This window comes from Coptis chinensis, chromosome 3, assembly GCF_015680905.1.
Source record: "Coptis chinensis isolate HL-2020 chromosome 3, ASM1568090v1, whole genome shotgun sequence".
Lineage (NCBI taxonomy): Eukaryota > Viridiplantae > Streptophyta > Magnoliopsida > Ranunculales > Ranunculaceae > Coptis > Coptis chinensis.
This window is the reverse complement of record NC_141458.1, coordinates 31130044-31147494: the sequence shown is the minus strand read 5'-3', so window position 1 is coordinate 31147494 and position 17451 is coordinate 31130044. Positions and strand designations below refer to the sequence as shown.

The following is a 17451-nucleotide window of genomic DNA, read 5'->3' as shown; positions in this document are numbered from 1 at the left end:
GCAAAACAGGGGCCTTGGTTTTGGTTTTGCTGTGGAGACCGTATGCAAGAGTTTAGACAATATAGTCCCTAGACCTTCCTTGAGTTGTAAGTGTCGTAGAATGAGCTAGAAAACGTTATCTCAACTCCATTAAGATCTGGCTAACCATGTAATGTATTATGGAAGGTGCTACCCATATGTATAAATAAAGGAAATGTATGTGTGATAGGGATGCTCCCTTATTAATAAACTTATAAATTATTCAAGTTTTAAATAGGATTTTTTTTTTAAGTATAATTGAAACCGAATAAAACGACAATAATTCGGGTTCGGGAATGAAACACTCTAAGTTCTAAATGGTTATAGTTCAGGTACCAGAATAATTTGACTAAAAAATTCAGATTTAAAAAAAAAAAAAATATATATATATATATATATATATATATATATATATATATATATATATATATATATATATATATATATATCCCATTTGTTAGGATGAGATGTGTGGTTCAAATGTAATTTTGAGATTTTTCATTGTAAAAAAGTTTTATTTTAGTTAAAACACTTAATATAAGTGATTTTGTAAGGTTTTGACTTATATTTTGTGAGATAGATATGGTTTATGTATATGAATGTCTTACCAAATTTTTATTGGAGAATATCAAATTCTTCACGAACTTGTTGTGCCCCAATACGAGTGAGGCACGCCAATACCAATAATGCAACGGATGTAAGTGATAAACAAACAACGAGTGCGGTGGAAGTGTGTAACCAACAATAGCAGTGTATGAAATCGACAAACAACCAAACTCCTAACCAAAAGTAGTAAATAAAATTAAACAAGCTACTTACCAATGTAATTAACCAACAAGAAGAAAAGAAGAAGAGACCAAAGATTTTATGTGGTTCAGCAATACCTACGTCCACCAACAAAAGAAGATTCAATTACCAATAGAGAGAACAAATTACAAACAATAACCAATACCCAAGAGCCCTAATAGAACTCACAAGTTCTCTCTCACCAATTTCTCCTCACATGGCTCTCCTTTCTAGCTTACCACACACACACATATCAATGGGTATATATAGGCTCAATGATTACCAAAAGCGTGTGTGACTACAATTTAGTAATTGGTTTCTTAAAACAATTACTCAATACTAATTAGGAGGTGTCATGGTGGCGGTTCAAGTCCAAACCAAATTTGGCAACAAGCTAGCCAAAAACACCGTGTGGTGCTTTCCAATTTGATGCACCGACTTATTCCAACAGAACTACATTATAGATGAATGTTTGACATAAATTCTCTCTGATTTTTTTAAAATTAGAACCGAATTAAGCCCGATGGATTCAAGTCCCGAATAAATCCCATTCCCAAACTTACTAACTAGGGGATCGAAAGAGGTTGTCGAATAATTACCACTGAGTTATGACACATGTTTCAAAATTGAAGATAACAAATATAAATGTGGTCGTTATGAATTTAAGAATAAATTCATAAATGTTCCAAACAAAAATATATGATTATTACTATATATATACTATATAAGAATATTTGATTATAAGAGTGAACCGTCACACAAATAGGTGCCATTGAAGACCTTTCGGGAAGTACACTATAGTTAAAACGCCCAGAACGAAGCGGAATAATCCATATTATAACAAAGACAATGGAAAACATTAAGAGTACCATCAGATTCATGCTCACTGTCTTAGTTGTACTTTCCGCTGCTTAGTTCAACCAACGACTTACTCACTATTGCATCCCGGGAACTATGAATAATTGTTGTCCTCCATAATGATACAATCAACTGGGTTATCGATATTGTGTCACTATATTGTTTTAATTTAAGACTAAAAATTATTTGGTATTGTGTCACTATACCGTTTTAATTTAGGACTAAAAATTATGTTCTATTACTTTATCTGGGGAAAAAAGACTTATTTAGATAGATCTTATACACGTCTTTCCTTGTAGCTAGATAATTATATCAAAACAAGTTATATTGGACTACAATTGAAGTATGTACTATCGCAATTCACATGTGTCAATGAAATGCATGATATAAAATTATCCAATGTAATCAACGACCTTCGTCACTATTCGCTCAGCAAAAAAAACTATTAATTCTATTACATCATGTTACTATATATGTTGTAAATTAAACCAATTATATTGGTCGTATTAATCATATCAATCTCTTACTTGGTTTAAAGTCTTGCATATTATTGACTGTGAAATTGATACGGTTATTTAATTTTTGGCCCCACTTATTAGGTATATATTAAGCATTTGACCCCACCATTTTCATTTATTCATCTTTTAAGCGCAAAATAGAAAGAAAATAAAATTTTGGACAGTTCAAAAGGAGATATAAAAAATTAAGCATACAATTGAGAGAGAGAGAGAGAGAGAGAGAGAGAGAGAGAGAGAGAGTCCTACACCGGCACTGACACAGGTGGTTGGCTGGCCATTAAACTTTTGCTCAAAAATAGGGCCCCAACCAAGCCAGTTCTTAATTCCACAATAGTATGTACAATAAACATTGATTACGTGTAGTGCACTCGACCCTAGCAAAACGAAACAAGAGATGAAGAGACCATATATAGGAACATAAAGATATGTGTACTACATAATCCCAGAAAAGTACTTCAAGAAGTAGTGACAAGGCCACCCTGACCGAGTTTCAAAAGGTCCTATGCAATCTCACGTATTGAAAGGGGCGTTTTATTTTTATTTTTGGGAATGGGCTTTTATTCTAGATCTTGTTTTTTCTTTTTTCTTTTTTTAGTTTGGTTACTATTGTTGTCTTTTGAAAGCAAAACAGGGCTATTGGTTTTGGTTTTACTGTGAGGGTCCTATGCATTATCTCAACTCCATTAAGATCTGGTTAACCATTCAATGTATTATGGGAAGGTGCAATCTATAAATAAAGGAAATGTAAGGAGATAGATGCGCCCATGTTACTAAAATACAAATTGCCCTTGACTTCATCACGCTACCGTTAGCAAGTCAATACGCATTACTCCATTTACAAAATGAATTATGTTCGAAATTTATCACCTAAATGATTAACATACCTACATGATTTTCTAACATATATTTTATTTATTTCAAATTTACTCGTGACAAATATATTCAAGATTTCCAAAACATGTTGTGGTATTATCAAATTGAACTTTGGAATTAGAATTGAAAAATAATTCCAAGACTTACAATTTCTAGTAGTTAAAATTCCTCAAATTTGGAATCATGAAGTTTCTGCCCCCAATATAATAGAAATTTATGATTCCTTGATTTTAGGGTGTTGGGGTTTCCATTCTAATGCACAAACGTTGTCTCTTAATTATCGGAAATATATTCTGAATTCCCACTAAAACCCGGTCCAAACACACCAAGAGGCGCAAATTACAATTCTTAAAATGGGTATGGTGTTTGCTTCATGGCATATGGTTTTTCTTCAATGATGGTTTTTCTTAGTGAGATATCAACTTTGATGAATAAATTGACATTTTTTTTTGAAACTCGAAGTAAAATTAGTAAGACTTAAAATGTATGCACCATTCTACTTGAAGAAACCTCACTGCAAAAAAAAAATGCTTGTCTTAATGAGATTTTAACTTCGACGAATAAATAGACGTTTTTTTTTTTGAAACTTGAAGTAAAATTAGTAAGACTTTGAATGCATGCATCTCTAATTGAAGAAACCCCATTGAAAAAAAAAAGTTACATTTTTGAAATTCGTTCCTATTAATTACTATCAAAGTTGGAGTTTAAACTTTTTTATTAATTAGGTGAGATATTAAAATTTCATATTAATTAGGGGTACGTTTTAGTAAAACTTGAATTAGGGCTCTTCAGTACCAATTTGATAGCTAAATTTTGGGAAAATATTAGTTTCTTCATTTTTAGATGTTATTAACTTATTAAGTATTTAATTCCTTATCAAATTCCTATTACTTTTTAGAATACAAATCTTGAGGCATGAGATTCAATCTCAACCACCACTTAGCTTTCCTCATATTAAATCCTAGCTGTACCGGCCAGTTAGAACCAATCCTAGTTGTACTGGCCAGTTAGAACCAATCCTAGTATGATATATATTGAGATTCGCGAATTGTTCACGTTTTAAACACGATTTTTTGAAGTATAATTAATTAAAAACAAATAAAACAGCAATAATTCGGGTTCGAGAATAATTCTAGAATGAAACGTTCTAAATGGGTGTAGTTCTGATACCGGAAAAATTTGGCTGGAAAAATCAGATGTTTTAATAATAAATTTTTTAAAAAAATAATAATAATATTTCCATTTTTTTTTTTTGGATAAGAGGTGTGGTTCAAAAGCAATTTTGAGAATTTTCATTTTAAAGATGTTTTACTTTAGTTAAAACACTTAATATAATTGATTTTATAAGGTTTTGACTTATAAATGAATGTTTGACAGAAATTCTCTTTGATTTTTTTAAAATTCGAACTGAAATAAACCCAATAGTTTCAAGTCCCAAATAAATCCCGTTCTAAAATTTACTAACTAGGGGATCGAAATATTGAGGTTGTCGAATAATTACCCCTTAGTTATGACACATGTTTCGTCAATATTGAAGAGAACAAAAATAAATGTGGTCGTTATGAATTCATAAACGTTCCAAACAAAAAGATATGATTACTATATATATACTATAAGAATATTTGATTATAAGAGTGAACCGTACGTCACACAAATAGGTGCCATTGACGACCTTTTGGGAAGTACACTACAGTTAAAACGCCCAAAACGAAGCGGAATAATCCATATTATAACAAAGAGAATGGAAAACATTAAGAGTACCATCAGAGTCATACTTACTGTCTTAGTTGTACTTTCCAATTCTTGGTTCAACCGACAACTTACTCACTGTTGTATCCCGGGAACTAAGGATGAGTGTTGTCCTCCATAATGATACAATCAACTGGGTTAAATGGTATTGTGTCACTATATTGTTTTAATTTAGGACTAAAAATTATTCGGTATTGTGTCACTATATTATTTTAATGGGCTATTTAGCTTTTGGGCCACTTTTTAATTGGATAATTTGCAGTTGGTCACCAATTGATCGTTTATTTACGTTTGGGCCAAAATTGATGGTTGACTGTCTTGACTTTGAGTTGACCGTCTTGTTCTATCTATAATTTTCTAGAAATGGCTAAAGTGCCCTGCACATGCCATACACGTGACTTACTTGTGGACCAAACACAAATATTACTATTAACAGTATGACCAAATGCTAAAAATTCCCAATAATAGTCAGACACTTGACAAGATCTAAGATTTGATTCAGTGACCATATAAGAATCTTTTTGCGACCACAACTTAACCAACTTACATCCTGCACCTAAACCAAGTTAATTAACATACACACGCAAATAAGACCCAAAAGTGATGGGTGGAAGCAAAACAAAATGCATATTATTAATTTTTGCATAATTGTACGAATTAAATAGTCTCGATCATTACATAGATTTTTTTGTGGTAAGAGGAAAACAAAACTTCACGAATATTATTATGAACACGTTTGGGGTTGTGAGAATTCAATTGCTCTACTTAGAGGTTAGAAGGTGTTTGCTTTTCATTAGCTTTTATACTAAAATAATTGTGAGGTATTGTTCAAATTGGACTATCTCAAGCCTAAATTTGAACAAGATCCTTCCATCTATATAAAGATAACCAATTGCAGAACACCTCATACGATTTATTACCACTGTTAGTCATGGGGTTGAACAATCTATTGTTGATCCAATCGCTATCATTAGGTATAAACTAGAATATAATAAAGGTTGGTTAAAGAGAGTGAATATTTGAGTGGTCAGTCTATCAAATTAGAGACTTTTAACTTTTAAGGAGGTAGCGGTGAGCTTATACTAATGGGGGAGGTGGGAGAATAGAGTGGTATAATAGATAATATAATTTGTTAATGGTGAGTTTAGAGACGTAATAAGGAGAGAATATTAACACTCTAAAGTTATTGTTTAATGGTACCAAGAACATAAAATTGTACACCCCAATTAGCGGCTAATTTTATGTCAATTTAAAGTTGGTTATTGTATTTATGGTCAACTACCAATTACATGAAAGATGCATCATAATTAGAGCATACAATTGGAATTATAACAAATTTAGGCCCTTTATTAAATGCTCAAGTCTTATATCAAAATTAGGGTTTGGCCCCAAACTTTAATTGTAAATTAGGGTTAGGTCATAAGGGTAAATATGTCAATATATAAAATATGGATGGGCAACCATCAATTTTGGCCCAAATGCAAATAAACAATCAATTGGTGACCAACTGCAAATTATATGATTAAAAAATGACCCAAAAGCTAAATAGGCCTATTTTAATTTAGGACTAAAAATTATGTTCTATTACTTTCTCTGGGAAAAAAAAATGTTAAAGTAAATAACACAAAAGACTTGTTTAGATAGATCTTATACACGTCTTTCCTTGTAGCTGGATAATTATATCAAAACAAGTTACATTGGACTACAATTGAAATACATACTATCGCAATTCACACGTGTCGATGAAATGATAAAAGTTAAAAATTTTGTCATTTACATAATGCGAATTATCCACGGTAATCAATTGCCTTCGTCACTATTCGGTCGACAAAAAAAAAACTATTAATTCTATTACATCATCATGTTACTATGTAAACTAAACCAATTATATTGATCGTAATAATCATATCAATCCCTTACTTGGTTTAAAGCCTTGCATATTATTGAATGTGAAATTAATTGATACGGTTATTTAGTTTTTGGCCCCACTTATTAGATATACTAGCAAAAATGCACGTGCTCGGCTGCTTGCACGTGAATAACAAATAAAAGTTACCGAATATAGTATATATATGATCGTTTATATATGAACGTACACAGAACAAAATTTATTAGATACGGATAGAGCGTGCGCTATTTAAACGTTGTCAAATCTCAATGAAGAAAATTAGATTACAAAACTGGCTAAAATTAATGCAGACTATTCACAAAATAATCGGCAAAAAACTCAAATCCTCTAAATGTGACTACCAAACAAACGCCTCGGTCTATTCACGAAATTATCAACAAATCCATTTACAGAATGTCGTTAATCAGCTCCGCCTTTCGTTCAATTCAGAATCAAATTTGAAACTGCATGTTGTAAACAAAAATAAATAAAACGTAAGAGCAATATATAACTTAAAATCTAAAATAAGTAATAAATATATCATTTTATTCGATTAAATCTTAAATTCTCGGTTACATTTGTTTGCACCAATAACCAGCGTTTAAGTCTAAGTGAAAACAAAATTCATAGAGAAATTAAACTCATTAGTAGAACTTGAAATGAACATTCCCTTGAAAAGCATGGATGGCTTGCTGTAAATTTTTGTTGACAGTATGATATGTTATGGTAAGAGTACATAGTTCATATTCAATAGATTCTTAACTTTCATTGACATAATCTGCAAAACAATAGAAGAACAATAGAGAGCAAGGGATGTCGAGCAACAACATGCATTTCTATTGAACAAGGGTTGTTTGGGTTTATGGGGTGCATGTCAACTCTTAGCTAGAGCTTTTGTTGCTCGACACTAGAAAAATGAAAAGGACCCAGGTATATAACCTCTGCACGTGATGTCAAATAAAACTTACCGAAGAAGTCACGTGCAGAGTGTTCCAATCGATTCCCCCACTACGAGATAACTTGTATGAACACAATTCAACTCCAGACAAATTCTAAACATCACCTACAACCTATACTAACATGCCCAACTCGCTAAACAACTATTAACAACAAATAATAATGTAAAGCAATAAAAGCAAACCACAACACAAAGATTTACCGTGGTTCGGCCAATGGTACCTACTTCCACAAGATCCTTTATAAAGTGGGAAGGAAGATTACAATCTCTCCTTTCAGTCTCTCACCTTACTATATCACTCTTATCTCTTTACAGGGTTATCTCCCTGTAAAGGTTATCTCTCTCAATCTTGATAGCTTTCAAGATTGGGTTTTCTCTCTCTGGTTGCTTGCTTGCATTTGTCCTTTTTTTTCAAAACCTTGATTTTGTTTTTATAGGAAAAAACAAATTTCGCAGTTACTGTAGCGAAGCCCATGAAATTAGACTTGAGCGCGGGTCGCGCTTGGGTCAAGACCAATCTGAGAGCAGGGCGCGCTGAAAGTACTGGAAGTCTTCTACGGCATGGGCGCGGGTCGCACCTTAGTCAAGGCCAATTTGAGCGCGGGTCGCGCTCTAACATCTCAACACATAATGAATTCCTTTCCTCCTCATGTGAGGGATAAAGCCAACAATCTCCCCCTCCTAAACAGTGAGGGGGGATACCACCATGCAATTTCCAAATCAACAGGAGGAGTGTGCTGCCATTCTGACAATAGCACCACAAACATCAAACTTACCTTTTGGTAAGACTTTGGTCATCATATCCGACCCGTTCTTGTCGGTATGGATCTTCTCGATACACATATGCTTGTCTTCGAGTACTTCTCTAATCCAATGATAACGCACGTGTATGTGCTTGGATCTAGAATGAAAACTCGGATTCTTGGTCAAATGGATGGCGCTCTGACTGTCACATAGAACTACAAACTATTTCTGCTTTAGCCCTAGTTCATCGAAAAACCTCTTCATCCATAGCAACTCTTTGCAACACTCAGTGGCTGCAATATACTTAGCTTCTGTAGTGGAGAGGGCAACACACTTTTGCAACTTTGATTGCCAAGAAACTGCTCCCCCTGCAAAAGTAACCAGATAACCGGAGGTGGACTTCATCGAAATAACATCACCGCCATGTGCATCAGTGTAGCCTTCAAGTAAGGGCTTACTTCCACCAAAGCACAAACATGATTTGGAAGTGCCCTTGAGATATCTCAATATCCACTTAACACCTTCCCAATGCTTTTTCTCCGAATTTGACAGAAAACGGCTTACAACGCCAACGGCGAAAGCAATATCCGGTCTTGTACACACCATTGCGTACATCAAGCTGCCCACTGCGGATGCATAAGGAATCTTTTCCATCTGACTCTGCTCATGCTCACCCTTTGAACACATCTCTTTAGTCATGCGGAACTGGCCACCAAGCGGACAACTGACTGGCTTCGCTTGATCCATGTTGAATCTCTTCAACACCTTCTCAATGTAGCTTTCTTGAGAAAGCCACAACTTCCCACTCTTTCTGTCATGAGTGATCTGCATCCCAAGTATCTGTTTTGCTTGACCCAAATCCTTCATCTCAAAGGACTTACTCAAGTCTTTCTTCAGCTTGGATATCTTGTTGATGTTTGGGCCAACTATCAACATATCATCCACATACAGCAATAGCACTATGAAATCCCCATATGGAAATCTCTGAACAAACACACAATGATCGGAAGCAGACTTCTTGTATCCTTGCTTCGCCATAAAGGAATCAAACTTTATGTACCACTGCCTCGGTGCTTCCTTTAACCCATACAAGCTCTTTATCAGCTTGCATACTAGGTGCTCCTTGCCTTTGACCTCAAACCCTTCTGGCTGGTCCATGTAGACATCTTCTTCAAGTTCTCCATGAAGAAAAGTTGTCTTAACATCTAGCTACTCAACCTCTAGGTTCATACTTGCAGCCATACCCAATACCACCCGGATAGAAGTCATCTTCACAACAGGAGAGAAAATATCATCAAAGTCAATACCTTTCCTTTGACCGAATCCCTTCACAACAAGGCGAGCTTTGTGCCTTGGGTGAGGATTGTTCTCCTCATGCTTGACTTTGTATATCCACTTATTCTTGAGAAGTTTTCATCCTTACGGTTTCTCAACTAACTCATAAGTGTGATTCTTATGCAAATAATCCATCTCGTCATGCATGACCTTCAACCACTTCTCCTTATCTGTACCCTCAAGTGCCTCTTGATAGTACATAGGTTCTCCACCATCTGATAGTAGCACGTATGTATGTGGTGGATACCTGGTTGAAGCTAGTCTCTCTTTGTCTGACCTCCTTGCCCCATTTGCTGGTGCCTCAGGAAGATGCACTTCTGCTTGCTCTGGTGGTGGTTCATGCATCTCATCTGCATCTTCTATACCAATAGGTTTTATCCCATCATGAGCAATAGGATTCTCATCATGAGCTTCAGGCTCATGGTTCTCTGCATTCTCAATGCCTTCTGCACGTTCCACAGTAGGAACTTCTGGTTCTGAATCAACAAGATCATTGGTGAAAGCCTGTAGCTTCTCACCCTCCTCAAAGTCTGCTATGGTTTGGTCTTCTAGGAACACAAAATCTCGACTTCGGATTACCTTCTTGTTAATCGGATCATAGAGTTTGTAACCAAACTTTTCATCTCCATAACCCAAAAAAATGCATTGCTTGGCTTTGTCATCAAGCTTGGATCTCTCATCCTTCGGAATATGCACAAATGCCCTGCACCTAAATACCCTCAAGTATCCATAATCAACATCTCTGCCTGACTATACTCTCTCTGGATAGTCACTATTCAGAGGCTTCGATGGCGATAGGTTGATCACATGCACAGCTGTACGCATTGCTTCTACCCAGTAGGTTCTAGGTAGCTTAGAGTGAGATAGCATGCATCTCATCCTCTCTACAATGGTATGGTTCATTCTCTCTGCTATTCCATTCTGTTGCGGTGTCTTGGGAACGGTCTGCTCATGACGAATCCCATGACTCTGGCAATACTCTTCAAATGGTCCAATGTACTCACCACCATTCTTGAAATGCGGCCCACGAAATTAGACTTGGTGCTGGTCGCTAAAAGTCTTGGAGGTCTTCGGCATGGCATGGCGCTGGTCGCTTTGGTCAAAACCAATCTGAGCGTGGGTCACGCTCTGACATCTCAACGCAAAATGAATTCCTTTCCTCCTCATGTGAGGGATAAAGCCAACACAGAGGTGGTTTCTTTTTCCCCTCCTCTGGACTTTAAGTTATACTAATTTGTAGAAGAGGACAGGAAAGGAACTATATACTTCAGAGACTATCTTAATATATGTTGAGGTCGACCATAACATCTAAACTTTTTAAAAAAAAAAACTTACTGAAGAGTGTGAACATAATTTAGGTGAGCATACTGACAATTCACATTATGCCTGAGCATACGCATTGGCAGCCGTTTAAAACTTTACTTAAAGGGAACTCCAATTCTATTTTATTTTAAGACATACGTAAGCAATAAACTTTTAAGTATATCTCCAAATCACAAGTACTTTGAGCCTCTCATCCTAGCAAGTCCAAGTTGCAAACCGAAGACAAAATGTTAGTGCATCAAAAGAATCTCTGTAACGTCATTCACTGAAATCAATATATATACAAACCTTAGGTAAATAGGTAATATACAACTGTAGGTATTAAATTGGAAGAATGGAACATAACCTCCAAAGCTTAGTCATTTGGTTTGTTAATCATTCATCCAAAATGGAGTAACAATGGCATTTGCGGCACAACATCATACTCAGTCTACATAGGATATTACATCAATATAAGAATTAAAATACACCAATAACAAAAAGAAGTTGGTCGCTCTCACTTGTCCTTCACTATAATAGTTGATATGTTGTAACCATCTACTCGTAAGCAGCTACTCCTCTCAAGCGATGATGGATTAGCTGATATGTTGCATTATATTGTCCATATACATCAAGAACTTGTCCTAACACTTTACAAAAACACGTTTTCGAATCTAGCAATTCGCATTAAGAGCTAGATGAGAGTCTACTGACAGCTAAGTATCAAACATTTCGACTGCGTCTCTAGAGCATGGAGAGAGCTGATAAATCTTGCAATAGAAGCTCCGTCCTCTCTCAAAATGAGAGAAAATGGTGGGAGATGATTGACCTATATGTGAAGTCTAGACATTTCATTGCTTATATTACAACCCAACACCTAATTTAAAAGAGTTCTTAGATAACCCCAATTTGGACTATCAACCATGTTGTTGAGTCGTTAAAAATTTGTAAGATGTATCAGCAAACTTACTTATATGTGTCTATCTTAGAGAACAAATTTGTAAGCTCCTTGGTCTACTTAAGTAGAAGCAAACCCTCCTACTATTAACTCAAGTGTCTGATTAGTACCTCTATTTAGTCTTCCAGTTACGCGGGTAGTTAGAGATAATAACCGTCTATTTCTTTTACCACTTCTTATTCTCACCGTTAAACCATCTGTTAACTACTCTGGTTTAACATGTTTTGATTTGAGAGATGGAGATGCCAGCAAAATAGGTATTTCTAACTTTTGGACCTATACTGTTTTGTTAAATCTATTGGCAATTAAGTTTAACGTACTGTTCAAGAGCAAAAAAAATATATGCAGAGATAAAGACCCTCCCCATTATAGCATGTATCTTATAGGTACTGAACAGAGACAAATGAACTTAAAAAGTGACATAGAAATTCTTTTAAGCGATGGGATGCCCTTGTTACAAAAGATAAAACATAATGGCCAAGGTTTACCTGTATGGAAGCAACAATAATGGGGTGCATTCATTATATCCAGTGTGATTGGACAAAGGAATTCACGAGGGACAGACAAAGACGGGAACTTCAATTCACAAGAGTTGTTGCAGCAGGTTCATTGAGCACATAAGACACTTCAACCCCAGCAACTTTCAATCCTTCGAATTGTAACATCTTTATACACTAATTATTGAAGACTGTTGTTATGCCTCCATTAAAATACTCCAAACTTGTTTCGTGAACTGATGTATCAATATTCTATATATGAAGGTATGAAAATTGCAACAACAATGTGCATAGTCCTCTCACTAACGAAAAATTAGGCTTCACAAACACAGGTGGCGTCATGTTAAAACCATTATATATGGGCTATCAAGTATTTCATATAACCGATTATCGGGAAAAAAAAATAAAAATTGTTTCATATATATAACCCTAGGATAATGAATAAGCCAGAGTAATCTAGCAAGAAATAGTCACCAACCCACCATTCGTAAGTGTGCAACTGTGCACTCAAAAGTCCCTTGGACCCGCCTGGAAAATGAAGTGATATAACACATTTCGGATCAAAGAAATGAATGAGATTAAGCATAACGTAAATTATGACCTGAAGCTAGTATGAGGAAAAAAATGGTTTTGTCGAGTCAACGCCTTCATTTCTAATATAAATATAATTACCATTGCCACTTAAGAAGTAAAATAATTCTAGCATGTAAATGTAAGAACAAGCAAGTAACATCAACAAGCAGTTTGATGAAGTAGAATTGCAACACTGGCAGGCAAGGGTAGCTACTTGCAGACCAAATGCTTTGAGTTGAGACAAAAATGACAATATTGTCTAGATTTATGAATGAGAGAAAAACAGAAGTTACAACCTTTTACAAGTAGATCATGCCTGCTTCTGGATGCTTCGAAAATCTGCCAAGATATTATTATGATGACAAAGATCATTAGCAGATGAATTCATGAGTCTATCAAGTGAAATAGTAATGACAGGAGTTCCCTTGGTCTTGCGAGCTATTGCAAAATTGGCACCTGAAACACCAAAGTTCCACATAGTATAGGCTTCAGAATATCATATAGTTTATTATGCATGCAATAAACTTAGAGTCATAGCATATAACGCACTTGAAATTTTCACACAACAGTTTTAATATACAAAAAATAATACGCGAGAAACCTAATTACGAATACGAAAATTAGTAAATAACAAATGGTAATACATGAGTAAAGCAGGAAAAGTCGTCTAAAAATAATTATTTCTTGACTGAAGCAATACATAAGATGGCCTATAAATCATATATGCACCATATTACTATAAGATGTATCCATCATGTTGATAGTTATGCTTCCCAATTGGCTAGCAACAGCTTGGATATACTTAGAGTAGTTCCAACCTTTAAGTCTTGTAATTCTCAATTTAACCCGATTAAATCAGAGTTTTCTACTAAAATGTTTATTGTACTATGCAATGGAAATTAAAGTGCGCAACCAATGAGAAAGAGATATTAAATTATACATTACACTACTGTTATAGAGTCACAATTGACATGGAGTTATGGCCCGCTAACAACCTTGTGCATTTGCATTTTCAGTAACACATCAAATGCATAAGCATCTGTGCTCGCATCAATACATTTCCTGTATTATTCCATATGAAAAGCCTCATTTTATTTCGAAATAAGTATCTATATATCATTATAACATTGTTCCCAACATGGCTGCACCAGTTATTGTTCAAGATTTCCCTTTCAAATGATCATATTAAAAAAAAAAAAAAAGTTAATGGACATACTACACTCACCATGGCCAACACCTGAATTAGTAGACACTTGGAATCTTCCAACAACAAGCTTAACATTGGCAAACTTAATACAGTTCATGAGATAATTAATGAAGTCCAACAAACTCCAACCACAACAACAAACTCAATCCAAGAAGACCAACTCGAGCATCTATTTGTGTACTTACAACATGTTACAAGTCCAACTATACATGAGCTAGTTACTAAAATGATTATCTGGATCTATAGTGCAAACACCCTAAAGTACATTTTCGGCTGTCTAGAATACTAATAGCATAATCACAAAATAGACCACCACACCCACCCAAAACAACAACACGAACGTGGGGTCCTCCTCGTCAAGATAGATGTTGTGTGTGTTACAATCACTAAAATATCTATATTTTCATGTACTTCATATCATTTGTTTTTACTTTTGAGTATGCATTTGTAATAAAAATAGTTCCAACAAAGGAATTTGTTCATACACTACGTTAAGAAATACTCAAATCCAAGTTACTCAATAATTAACACTCACAAAACCAAAATAACAAAGAAAAAGCCCAAATAACAAAAATGGGTATCACATATATATAACCATTAACAAAGTTTAGAAGCAGAAACAAACAAAGAATGAAAATGGGCTAATGAGTAATGATAGAGAGTATACCAAGTCTTCCAGTTGTTGATATTATGAAATTGAAACCAAAGAATTCAAATAGAATGATTTTCGAAAGCTTCTAATCCATTCAGATCACCAGCGATAGATTGAGATATGAACTTTCTTAAGATAGCATTGTTCTTGTCATTCTCTAACCGGATATCGATCATGTGGTAATTTCGTCTAGATAACATATCAAGGGTCTGCGCAAGAGTTAACTTACCTAGTGAGAAAGAAAACCAAAAACAGCAGCCTAAGTTTCAAAAGTGTACAATACATATATATGAAGTAAATAGGGGATTCTTACACCTATAGTGATTCAAATATGGTTATGCAATAAAAAAAAAGGGTTAACAATCGAAATCTGGTTGCAAGAAACAAACCTTTGTAACCACGAAAACTGAAAGAGATCAGTGACCAAATTGGTGGAAAGATGAGATAATTGACAAGAAACCCTCCAGATGCCTCCAAAATCTCAATTGGCTCTGCTCTTATGATGATCTCCAATGCTGACGAAGCAATAGGTTTAACCTCATAAATCACTTTGATGGTCAGGTGCGCAATATCCCCCACAATCTGACAAAAACTTATTTAAACGCCTAGAAATGGTTTTGAGTATAACACTGAATATTCTAATTTTGGCAATACCCCAATATAGCATCAAATCACTAGCTATATTACAACTAAACATAAGAATGTGGTTGTTCTACTATATTACAACTACAGCTGCATTTGTCCACAACAACCTTATGAAGTTTTACCCTTCAACTAATGCCCTAAATTCGAAGACCGGAAGATATATGGAACCTTTGAAGTATAACCTCGCACCTAGGAGGTTAAGATCCTCGTTATATCATTGTGAGAATCACACCTCCAATATCTCTCTCACTGCTTCAACTTCTACTCAAGTTATCTTTCATGTGCAGCTCCTCAAATTGTTAATTTACATCACATTGCATAAAATTATATGCAGACAATCATATCTTCACTAACTCCGTTTCTAGACTAAAATTGTATCCAATCAAATCAATTTTAAGACTATAAGTACATGAATCTACATTTCAGTATAACTAAAATAGGACTAATTGCAATTTTTTTTCACAATTCTTCATCAGTAATCACATTCTAATTTGTAGAGTGCTTGTTTAATTTGGGTATCCATATTTTATCCAAGATTTATACGCAATCAAGAAATAATTAACTTGAAGTAAATAGCTAAAATAGGATCATTATGAAGAAAAATCATGGATGGATAATAAAAAGAAAAAAGTAAAACCTCAACAAATTTGTGGATTGGCTTTGTATCAATGCCAGAGATCTCAATTGCTTCTTGGGTCTTCTTAGAAGCCACTTCATAACTGGTTCAGCAATCTTCACCACTTGATCACCAGATTTTTGCAAGATAGGCAATACTAATCTGTTAAATCCTTGAATAACATTCTTAGAAAAATCCAAAACGCCAGTGCCCACTTCTTGAACTTGACTGATCGCACTCTCCACCTATAAAAACAAAAAAACGACAAAATTGTTAGATGGACATGTGAGGAAACTGTGAAATATGTGAAATAATGAGAACAAAAAATAGTTGGGTTTCAATGAAAAGAATGGTTGGGCAGGGCGAGAAGAAAATAATATTTGGGTTTCATCCTTTCGCATTCTCTCCCTAGACTTTTCATTTTCTTTAACGTCTAATTAAATTACCCAATTATTACTAATTGTCGCTAATTAAATGCCCATTTATGGTGGGGCACACAATTCAAAATGGCGTAGATTTGGTTTTTTAATTCACTGCCACATGAAAGGACCGATTACTCCTATTCTAAAGTGTCAAACAACATTTTAATTTAAGGACATTATCGGTACTAAGAATTTACAAAGGCATAAACATACCAAATAGTCCTCATTAATAAATATCTAGGTATTTGATTTAATTATTCATCCAGGGGTATTATGCGTAAGAAAAATACCCGGATGGATTTAAGGGCCCAAATTAGTTATAGGAGATACTACTAGCATATATATATATATATTTTTTTTTTGCGAATTAGTTAGTCATAAATTAATTGGGTATACAGTTTGTTTGTTAGGATAGAATAGCCCAAAATTTCTCTGATACTCGGGATCTTTCTTGTATGTTTGCGCAATTTCAATTGTTGTAGCAGTGCCCCCTCCAGCTGATGGCCAACCACTTTCTGAAACAGTAACCTCCAAAAAGAATCCACCCGCCTTCTCTAGAGCAGCATAGACACCGTCCAAAATCGCATCGAAAAGATTTTGGTACGTAAGGAAGTTTAGCATTATTATCCGTGAATTCTGCTGATGGATTACTGAACAAAGCATATGAAAGCTTCAAGTTTAGGGTACTAGTGTAACCGAAATATGGATACGCCCATTGACGAAAAGTGGCTAGCGGTTTTCCTTTAAAAAGGCAATCATCTGGTCAAAGAAAGAACGAACTTCGTCTTTGAATACACTTGCTGATGGTGGAAAAGGTGTTCCTATCACACTAGTGTCAATCGCCGCAGACAC

At 34.9% G+C, this 17451-nt stretch overlaps 1 long non-coding RNA gene across 3 annotated transcripts; it reads right to left on the bottom strand.

Annotated features, from left to right (window-relative positions):
- Positions 1 to 6934: 6934 nt before the first annotated feature.
- On the bottom strand, positions 6935 to 16599 carry LOC147509156 (uncharacterized). 3 transcript variants are annotated; one of them, XR_015218370.1, is made up of 6 exons: positions 16199 to 16599; positions 15306 to 15498; positions 14932 to 15145; positions 13354 to 13513; positions 12476 to 13012; positions 6935 to 7154 (listed from the first exon to the last, which is right to left on the bottom strand). It is a non-coding gene; the product is annotated as an uncharacterized LOC147509156 (long non-coding RNA). The 3 variants fall into 3 exon arrangements; XR_015218372.1 differs by having other exon boundaries at positions 12476 to 13513; positions 14932 to 15125; XR_015218371.1 differs by lacking the exon at positions 6935 to 7154 and having other exon boundaries at positions 12392 to 13012.
- Between the last annotated feature and the right edge of the window lie 852 nt (positions 16600 to 17451).